This window comes from Macadamia integrifolia, chromosome 14 (genome assembly GCF_013358625.1).
Source record: "Macadamia integrifolia cultivar HAES 741 chromosome 14, SCU_Mint_v3, whole genome shotgun sequence".
NCBI lineage: Eukaryota > Viridiplantae > Streptophyta > Magnoliopsida > Proteales > Proteaceae > Macadamia > Macadamia integrifolia.
In genome coordinates, this window is record NC_056570.1 from 32,135,227 (window position 1) to 32,145,173 (window position 9,947).

The 9,947-nt window shown below is 37.3% G+C and overlaps 1 long non-coding RNA gene across 1 annotated transcript in view; it reads left to right on the top strand.

The window, feature by feature from the left end:
* The window catches only part of LOC122061066, an 11,662-nt gene extending 4,760 nt beyond the window's left edge, over window positions 1-6,902 (top strand). Inside the window, exon 3 of the long non-coding RNA XR_006134553.1 lies at window positions 6,593-6,902. This is a non-coding gene — a long non-coding RNA (uncharacterized LOC122061066). The remainder of the gene's footprint in view (window positions 1-6,592) is intronic.
* Window positions 6,903-9,947: the final 3,045 nt, after the last annotated feature.

Genomic DNA, 9,947 nt, shown 5'->3' on the forward strand with positions numbered 1-9,947 from the left:
AATCACGAACGTAATTTAAACTTCCTAAAAATCTTTGTAATTGAGTTTTGTCAAGGATTTGATCAGGGAACTTTTCACCAAAGGCAATAGCACGATTGATGGGGGTAAGAGTACCTCTTTCGATCGAATGGCCGAGAAACCGAACTTTGGTAAGGAAGAATTCCATTTTTCTTTTGGAGAGAACAAGTCCATTTGATTTAATAATTTGGTAGAATGTCCTTAAATGTTTGAAATGCTGTTCTACTGAATCGGAAAAGACAAGGATATCATTAATATAGACAATGGTAAATTTCCCGTATGAGTTGAAGATGTCATTCATGATCTTTTGAAATTCACTAGGGGCATTTTTGAGGCCGAATGGTATAACATTCCATTCATAAAGGCCGAAGGGAGTTGTGAAGGCAGTTTTGTATCGGTCCTTTTCATGAATCTGGATTTGCCAAAAACCAGATTTCATATCAAATTTTGAAAAGACTTTTGCTTGATAAATTCTTTGTAGAAGGTCTTTTTGATTTGGGATAGGATATCTAACCCATTGGAGGGCATCATTCAAGGGTTTGTAATTTACAACTAACTTGGGAATACCACGCTCAATTTCGGCAGCTTTGTTAACATAGAAAGCTGTACAACTCCAAGGAGAAGTGCTGGGCCGAATAAGCTTTTTAGCTAGGAGGTCATTATTTTTTACTTTGCATGTTTCTAGAAGAATTTGATTCATTTGGGCCAGACAAGCTTTGGTCGGGATTTGGAGATCTGAAAATCCTAAAGCATAAGGAAGAGAAACCATATGCTGTTTGCAGTGCCAAAAGGCATTAGGAACATCAGAACAGAGGTTGAGCCAAATTTGGACTTAATTTGGTTAATTTGATGAATGGTTTTGGGATTTTTAATTTGTTCAGAGATTCTTTGGTGGAGAAGCTCTGCTTTTAGGAAATTTAATTGTTTGATTTTGTTGACACTTTGATTAGCAGATGTTTGAGCTTGTAGGAAGGGAAAAACAATCTTTTGGCCTTGAAATTTTGTCATAATACCATCTTGAGTTATTATGAAAGGCCTAATTCTTTCTAGGAAAGGTTGACCAAGAATTATGGTTTGGTCAAGATCCTTTGCTAGGATAAAAGTTTGGGGAAGGCAAAGGCCATTGTTGCAGACGTGGGTGTTTGAAAGTTTATATTGGACATTCAACCCAGATCCATTAGCCGTGTTAAGGCGTTGGGTCGTTCGTTCATAGAACTGGGTTGGAATGGCTCCTTCGTTGATACAGTTGAGCTGAGCTCCTGAATCAACAAGGGCAATAGCAGAGAATTTGAATGAAGCATTAATAACCAGGGTTATGTGAATATACCAATTTTGACAAGTGATAGTAGACACAAAACCAGGGGCTTTAGGGTTAAGAGAGGGTTCCAGATTAGATGTTTCTTGAGCCGAAAAGGGATTTGTAAAAGGTATATTTGTAATAGATTCAATATTTGATGTGGAGGCTTGATTTTGTCGGTTAAGAAGGATAATTGGTGTTTGATATGTTTGATTTCATACTACAAGGTTGCAGTGGTTGTTTCAAGAGTTTTGATCCGATTGGAATGGTCGGGAATAGAAGGTTTTGTAATCTTTTCAAATTTTTGCATAATCTGTTGTAGATTATAAGGCTGGGGAGTATTTTGTATAGAAATATTTTGTTTGAGATGTTCAAGACAGGCCTTTTTATGTTCTGGGTCTGTCAGATTATCAATATAATAAAAAATATTTGAATTGGGAGATGCTCTAAGCATCCGAACAGATTTGGGAGCATATTCTTCACAACTCAAACCAATAATGCATGAATCACAAGCACAGGCTTGAAAATTCTCATTACCAGTTGAACTGAGGACAGAGTGCTCGGAGGCATGAACTTGATTGAGTTTGTAAATTTCTTCATCAGAAGACGAATAAGAGGTTTCAAAGAAAAGGGCAAGGATTTGGGTCTTATTTGTAAAGAATTAATTCTTTTGGAAACTCTGCAATACTTAGCAATGTGGCCCGGTTTGCCACACTTAAAGCATCCTTGAGAATCAGTGTTTTGTTTAAAGTCTTTTTGATTTTTAGGTGCCTTGAAAGGCTTCTTGTATTTATTATATTTTAGTTTTGAAGAAGGTTTTTGGTAAAATTCTGGGGTAGTAAAAGGTTTGCGAGAAACAAATTTCTTAGAAATTTTTTTGTAATATTTGCGAGAAGATTTGTGTTTTTGTTTTGTAGGTGGTCTAAGGGGAGCAAAACCAAATTGTTCACAAAAACCTCCTAATTCTTTTTTATAAAATTTGTTTTCTTAACCTAATATCAGTGCAAAGGGTTAAACCTTTTTCATGAATTAAGTTAATTATTTGGCCATAAGTCATTTGATCATATGGGATAATCCCATCATTTTCTTTTCTAAGTCTTTGTTTAATTTTCTCAGAAAAAAGGGTTGGAAGACCTGTAAGAAACTTCTCTTTCCAACAAGGAAGATTAGCATTAGGTCTGGTAAGGACTTTGGTCAGGAAAGTGTCTTTGTACCATTTGAAATCATGAAGTTTTTTGCATCTAAGGTTTGATAACTGCTCAGTAGTTCTATCTTTGAAACGGGAAGGATTTCCTAAGAAGTAATTTGCTATGCTGAAAATAAGGGTGTTCACAGCATCTTCTATAGGTTCTCCTAAGTGGTTGAGAAGGGGTTCTCCATCAGGGGAGGTTTGAATTGCTGTTAAAATTTCTGTTTTTTGATCGTCAGTCAAGACATAATCCCACCAACCTTTGAGTTGGCCAGTAAAGCCGGAAATAAGTAAAGTAGCAACTGCACTATCTTCAGTGTTCTGAATACGATGTGCATTGCTGACCATAGTCATTTCCTGAAATTTATTCATGAGATTATGCTCGGATAGACCATCTATGTTCCATTCATAGATGATGCCACTTTGGTAGGAAGCTTGAGGGGGTTTTCCTCTTGCTTCGATTTGAAGGTCTGGGAAAGTTGGGTTTTGTGTGGAGCTTTTCCCAATTTGATTAATTTGCGGGAAAACATCGGACTCATAATCTGAATCAGAAGACGAATCCGAAGAATAACCTTTAATGGTGCAAACACCACCATTTCAATTGGCAAATTCAGCGGTCGGCTGACTCTAAACAGGTGCTTGAGGGGCTTCCAAAGAAGTAAGACGGTGATTAATTTGATCAAGAATATAAGATTTGTTAAGTAATTTTTGCTGTTGTCTTGGAATATTATAAGGTTTGAATAAAGGAGTTGAGGAAGGAATCGGAGCCGGAGACATAGGTGACGCGGCTATAGGTTTAGGTTGGACAAGACATTCAACTCGTGAAAGTTGATCACCTATAGTTTGAAGGCTTAGATTTGTAAAATTTAGTTGTTCGATTTGTTTTCTATTTGGGTCTTCATGGTCTGTAACCTTAAGTGGAGAAGCAATTATCTCCGTATTTTTAAAAGCATATTTGATGCTTTCCACCGGAGGATGGATAGCAGTTGTGATTGGACCTGAATTAAGGGTCCAAGATTTATGAGAAGTAGTTTGGGACTTTGGGTACAGATTTGATTATGCCAAGGGTAATCTATGTTATTATCTTGGGCATAAATATCAAAATATGTAAAAAAGAAAACATTTGTTTTAAGGTTTGTCATAAAATTATACCAATTTGTTCTAATTTAAGCTTGTTGTTCAAGATTAAAAGTTTTGAAGAACCAATCACGTTTTTGTTTATTTTTGGATGATTCAAAGTCAATTCTGAGGAAGGGTTTGTCAATTTGGTATTTATAATCAATCTGAATCATGTAGACTCCAGAGCTTTGATCGGGTGGAGCTACATCAGAAGGTGTCGGAGATTGGGGTTGATTTTGATCATTCTGTTGTTGTTCAGATACAGATGATGAAGTATCATAAGTACCGTGGATAATATTTTGGCTTTGGTGTAATCCAGAGAGATTTGAACTATGGGGTGGAGTCCTAAGAGGTGGAATCCAATAGTCAGATGTGGTAGAGGCATCTGAGCAAGATTTTCTGGAGTTTTGGTAAACAAATGGGGGTGGTTGTCTGTTAAACCTAAGAGTTACTAATCCATCTGTATTTTGGGAAATAGATTGGATGTTTGTATTTGAAACTTGGGGTGGAATGGCAGTCGTTTGCAGCTGCCATTCAGCAGGGAAAGAGATGTCTTTCCACTGAACAAGTTTTGAGTAAACTATTTGTCCTTGGAGACAATCAATCTCAAGGTAAAGGGCATGACCCTTAGGGGAACATTTGAGAGCTCGGGGTCTGACAGTCTTCATAGCTTTGTATTTAATGCAATGGATGATGGATATTGGGATAGATCCATGCATCGTCTTGTACCCGTGGTTTTGATGTTGATTTTGAGGGAGTAAAGTATATTTGGGTCCTCAAGGGCTATGGACATATTTGGGTAGACATTGAAATGGACATGTCCATAATAAAGGCTAGTTTCAATGGCTCCTAGAAGGGAATCATTGAAGTCAAGAAATCTTTGGTCACGAAGGGCTAACAGTAGGGAGGTGTTAAGTCCTTCACGATGAAGTGGTTTGATGGCAACCTGAACAAGGCCGACATTGACATAGTTAAATTTGTGATTTTGGTAAAGATCCTGTAGAGACCTAGGATCAAAAAGGGTAATTTCTTTGGTTTCTGGGGTGAAATTGATGGTTTGTTCGATGGTTTTGATGGTCTAGAAAGAAAACCAATCTTTGTCATAAACTTCTTTTTGTGAAATCTTTGGCATATCCCATTTTTGAAGTCTTGTGTCTATGTTCGTTATTTGTTCATCATTATAGAGCACATTAGAACTTGTGCTCGCCTCACTTGCCGATCTCATCGACATGGAGCGGGATACACGACTCATAGTTTGAGATTGCTTAAGCTTGGGGTAACCTCCTAAATCTAGTCATTTGAAGGGGTATTTCCAACTTAATTTGGGCACAAACGTGGTCTTACACTCTCATCTGCCACTCCTCCCAAAAGTCCAAAGGCTTATACCTAGTCAAAAAACTAAAATTAATTGATTACTCAAAGGAAAAGAAATCTGCAAAGCAAATAAACCGAATCCACCACCACCGTGGCTATATATATAGATATATATATATATATATATATATGTTATTTTAGCTAATCTTAAAAATGTCTCATAAAATTTTCCCCTTCCAATTTTAATGGCATGTGCATGTGCATGTGCATGTGCTGATCACAGTTTAGACAGCAGTTCAAAAATCTTTTAAACTTCATCTACCCAGTGGTAATACTATGGAAAACCAAGATTATGAATATGGGCATTTTGTGTTTTCTAGTTCTTCTTCATCAATAAGAACTATCCTCTGGTGTCTCCTCTGATATTCAGCAAATCTGTACTCAATAAATTTCTTTTAGTTTGGTTTATCTAAAAATTGTGTTCTATCATCTTGGTTGGACCATCCATATTGGGGAAATTGAAGTATATGCCCATATGATTAGAGTGGGTGGATAAAGTTGAGAGGTGTTTCTAGAGTGTCATGTGATCAACTATAGGACATGATATGCATACGCAGTAAACAAGTGGCAATCAAGAAACATGCACACTTGTGATTGTAACTGGGACATCAAGACACTCGAACTAGACATGATATTCATGGAAGATTATTCATCAGAAGGAAAATATATTTGTGGGCTCCTTGATGACACAAATAGGAGATAGGTTAAGGGAAAGTCAACTATGATGGTTTAGTCGTGTGTGAGGAGCTATATGTTGTAAGTTCAGGCCACTAGGATGACAAAGGAAGTTAAAAAGAAATGTGGATTGGGGTGATGAAGTGTGAGGCAGAATCTCTCAACATATGATTGACAGGATTAGTACAAAAACATAGTGGAAGTGTCCAACTCCAAATGGTTCAGTTAAGAGTTTGTTGAATTGGGTTTGAGTGAAGATAGTAGAGCTGTTTTAAGGGAAAAAATTTCCTAGCTATGCCTAAAGGTCCATTGGACCAGGTGACCAGATTGGGGTCAAGACTATTTGGACTGTCAACAGATAAGTAAAGATTGATGGTCTTCATTATTGTTTATCATATCCATAGTTGTCAGTCATCTAAGCAAACCAACAAGGCATCTAGGCAACACCTTGGTGATTGAGATGCCCTTCCAGCAAAGGCCACCTGGATGCCTAAGCGTAGACGGTGCCTTGACAACTATGATCATATCTCATGAATTGATCCTCTAGTTTTCGTGACTGCACAGGCTATTTCTCTATTAGGGTTCACTCAGGGTTTGGGTATAGAATTGAGAGTCTAAAGGTTAATTTTACCATTTAAGAGAAAAATTGCACTGGCGTTCTGAGCATCCCCTGATGTAGAAAGTTATACCTTTGCTTCTAATTTCTCATTCTCTGTTTGGTCTTACCAACGAAAGGAAGCAGCACCCTATTTGTCACATCTGAGGGAAAGAGTGAACTAACAAAAAATGTATTCAGCCTAAAGTCTTGCAACCTCTCCTCTTGGATTTTTTTCATGTTTGACCATATTATCATGCTATGTAGATGAATATGATTGATTGGTGAAACAATTCGTCTTCCTTATAATCCTGTAAAATAATAGTTCTTTCAGGTATGAGAATGGCTTAAGATCAGGAATGAAGCAAAGGCTTTTTACAGTGTGTTCTTCAGACACCAATCCATCAGGCGAAGATTCACTAAAAAATAAAGCGAAAGGAAACGAAGACTCCCAAGGCCCTCCATTCCTTACCATTTTGGCAGGTTTTGTGGTCCTTTTGATCATATTTTGGATTGTGGGATCAATTGTTATGTGGCTTATTGGTTTAATTGTCAATGTGCCTAAACTAAAATAGTGTCAACAGTACTTTTTCACTTCCAGTATAAAATGGCTTAGACTGAGAGATTCCATTGCACAAAATGTACAATCACATGTGGTAATCTTCAAACCAACATTTCCAAGCCTGCATGCACTATTCTGAGTGTGTTCTCTCATGCAGGGAAATAACACCAAAACAAGTAGTCTGTTTCCTCATCCCACATGGTTTATCTGAGTTGGTAAGCTAACCAGTCAACCAAGAGATCCTCCTAGTATTGCTCTTTACTCCTTCCAAGCCTAGCTTGGATGTGCTTCCTGACCCAATTATTTTCATGGGTTTGGTTGAGGCTGACAATGTTTGGATCTATGGGTCTGTTTAAATATCATCTTTTAAGCATAGTTTTAAAAAAAGTGAAACTGGATATTGAACCATGGTACAGGTCTGATTGTTGGTTTGACTGCCTTTCGATTCAAATAATCAGGTTATTTTTAGGGTTCAGGCCGTTGTTGTTGTCGTTTTGTTTTTTGTTTTTTGTTTTTTGTTTTTTTATTATTATTATTATTTTTTTATATATATTTAATGGGAGAGGGATAGGTATGTCACCGATATCAAGTATGCTAGCGGATAGCACCAATAGGAACACATGATGGAGTATCATTCAGGAAGGATATGAGGGTCATTTTAGAAAAAGGGAAGAGAGAGATAGACACAATGGGTGCTAGTATACTTGATATCGGCGGCATACTCAACCTTTTCCCATATTTAATATTAAGAATATTTAAATAGATGAAAAGTCAAGGACATTAATATTGAAATATATAAAAAGTCAAGGCTGATTCCAGTTGGTTTAAGCCTACTCTAACTCAATTGAAATCAGAATCCATAAAGCTGATTTCGCTTGCTTCAACAGTGTACGCAACCTTACCCATGCTTTGCGAGAGAGGTTGTTTGTTAACTCTAACCCTCGACTACCAAGTCATAATAAAGCTTTCTTGGCTCGAACCCTTGACTACTAAGTCAGAATAGAGCAACACTACTGATGTCTCTCAATTTTCACTCCCTTGTCATTATTTAAAAAAAAATAAAATAAAAAATTTGAAAACCCCCAATAACTCTTGTCCAGGATATGTGATCCATCATCCACGGAAGCACCCACACTGTTCCCTTGGACAGCAATGAAATGGCTGCCCTCCATATTGCATCTGCAGCCTTCACTTACATTTCTGTGGATGTAATAAAATGAAGTGTGCTCTCTAAGCGAGCGTCATTGAGCAGAGCGCCAATGAGGTGGGTGGAATGGTTTTGCACACAGGTGGGCAGTGCGATTATTTCATGTATAGAGTGAGATAGAGAGATATAGTTAGCATACCCTCCATAAAAACGTTTTTAGAAATCAGGACTATTCTTTGACAATGCCATCATCACTGGGTGACTTTTCGAAAAGTAAGTTCGATATTTTTTGTTCGCTACCACTGCAAATTATTTATGTTCATGCGAGAAGTAGAAGAATAATGATATAAGCAGAAATTGATGACTTTCAATTTTCCTGTTTGCTCGTGTGCTGCAGCATTCTGGTTTTACAGTCCCAACCTGGAGGTCGACCATCAACGAGTGAGCAGAGTCTAGTGCCTGAAGTGCGAGTAGCACATAAAGAACTGACCTTACTGCTGACGAAATTCAAAGCAGCTAATCATATCATTACAATACTCTCTAAAAATAGCAGGGTATTGCTTAAGAAGAAAATCAAAATCAATAACCAATCCACCACGAGGATGATCATCTTCTAAATCGTTATTCAACAATCAATGGCATTGCTCTGTGACACCATCCTCCAAGAGGTACAGACCTCACACCAAATCCATCATCTGGTAGCAAAAAAAATAGTGGCTCCCTCTTTGTTCATAAATGGAATTGGGTTTAGAGTGGGAATATACTATAGCAAAAGAAAAGAGCAATATGGAAACATGGTAATTGAAAGATGACATACTGAATTGTTAATTGTAACATATACAGTTCTTACTCTTGAGATGAGTGACAGTAAAAGGGAAAGAAAATGGAAGAATTATTTATAAAACAAAGGAAACAGAAAGGAACACAAAGAAAGTGAAACTGAGTTGTGTAGGAATTACTGTGGTTTCTTCCCTTGGTTTCTGCAGTTACCATCTTCAGTGGGAACCATAAAAGTACGCCTTTTAAGTGGCTGTGATGACCGGCATCCATACATCGGAAGTACTACTCAAAAGAGACTGCACCTGAGGGTCTGAAGCCATGGTTGAGGATATCATCTCGTCTACATCATCTAACTTCGCTGATAATTTGTCCAACTCCTTAGCTATTTCCAGCTAAAAATAAACAGTAGTACAAGAAGCAAATCCTATATGTGAGGATACCAAACATTAGAAAGGACAACCATGAGGGCTGGGAGATCTTCCACCAATGAGATATTTCCAAAGTACTACCACGTCAAGATGCTCAGAAGGTTTTGGTGGCACCTTTGGCACCATTTGATAATGTTTATGTTGTTTCTATGTTTAGAAACAGAAGAAACAGTTTTTCATGTTTTTGGAAACAATAATGGATTTTTTGGTGTTTGATAAACCTGTTTCTTGAAACGTTTTTTACAGATATAATGCCGCCAAAAAATCTAATAGTATCCCAAAAGGGAGAGAGGATTCGATTGCCTCTTTCTAGGTTTAAATAATGGAGAGATTTATCGGGCACAACAACTTTTTTTTTCCTCTCAAATTCGTTTCTAGAAACGATGAAACAAATCTGACTTGTTTCGTTAAAGTCGTTTCTAGAATTGTAAATAGACATAAATTTTAATTTATGTTTCTAGAAACAGGTGAAACGGAACAACTTTATCAACTGCTTTTTAGGTTGTTTCTCTGTTTCTCTGAACAAGAAAACACAGAAACGAAACATTGTCAAACAATGACTTCATAACTTCTAATCCAAGTGCTTCCATTTTCGCATACAATTCAACTTCTTCTTGATTGGTTAATGACTCTGCCTAAAAAAATATATCCCACTGAGCAATTAGAGCAAACAAGCCTCCGGGTTTAGTGTCCTGAAGAACGACAACAAACAGTGAACTGGTGGCAGATAGCAAAGTTGGTATGAAAGTCCACACCCCCCCCC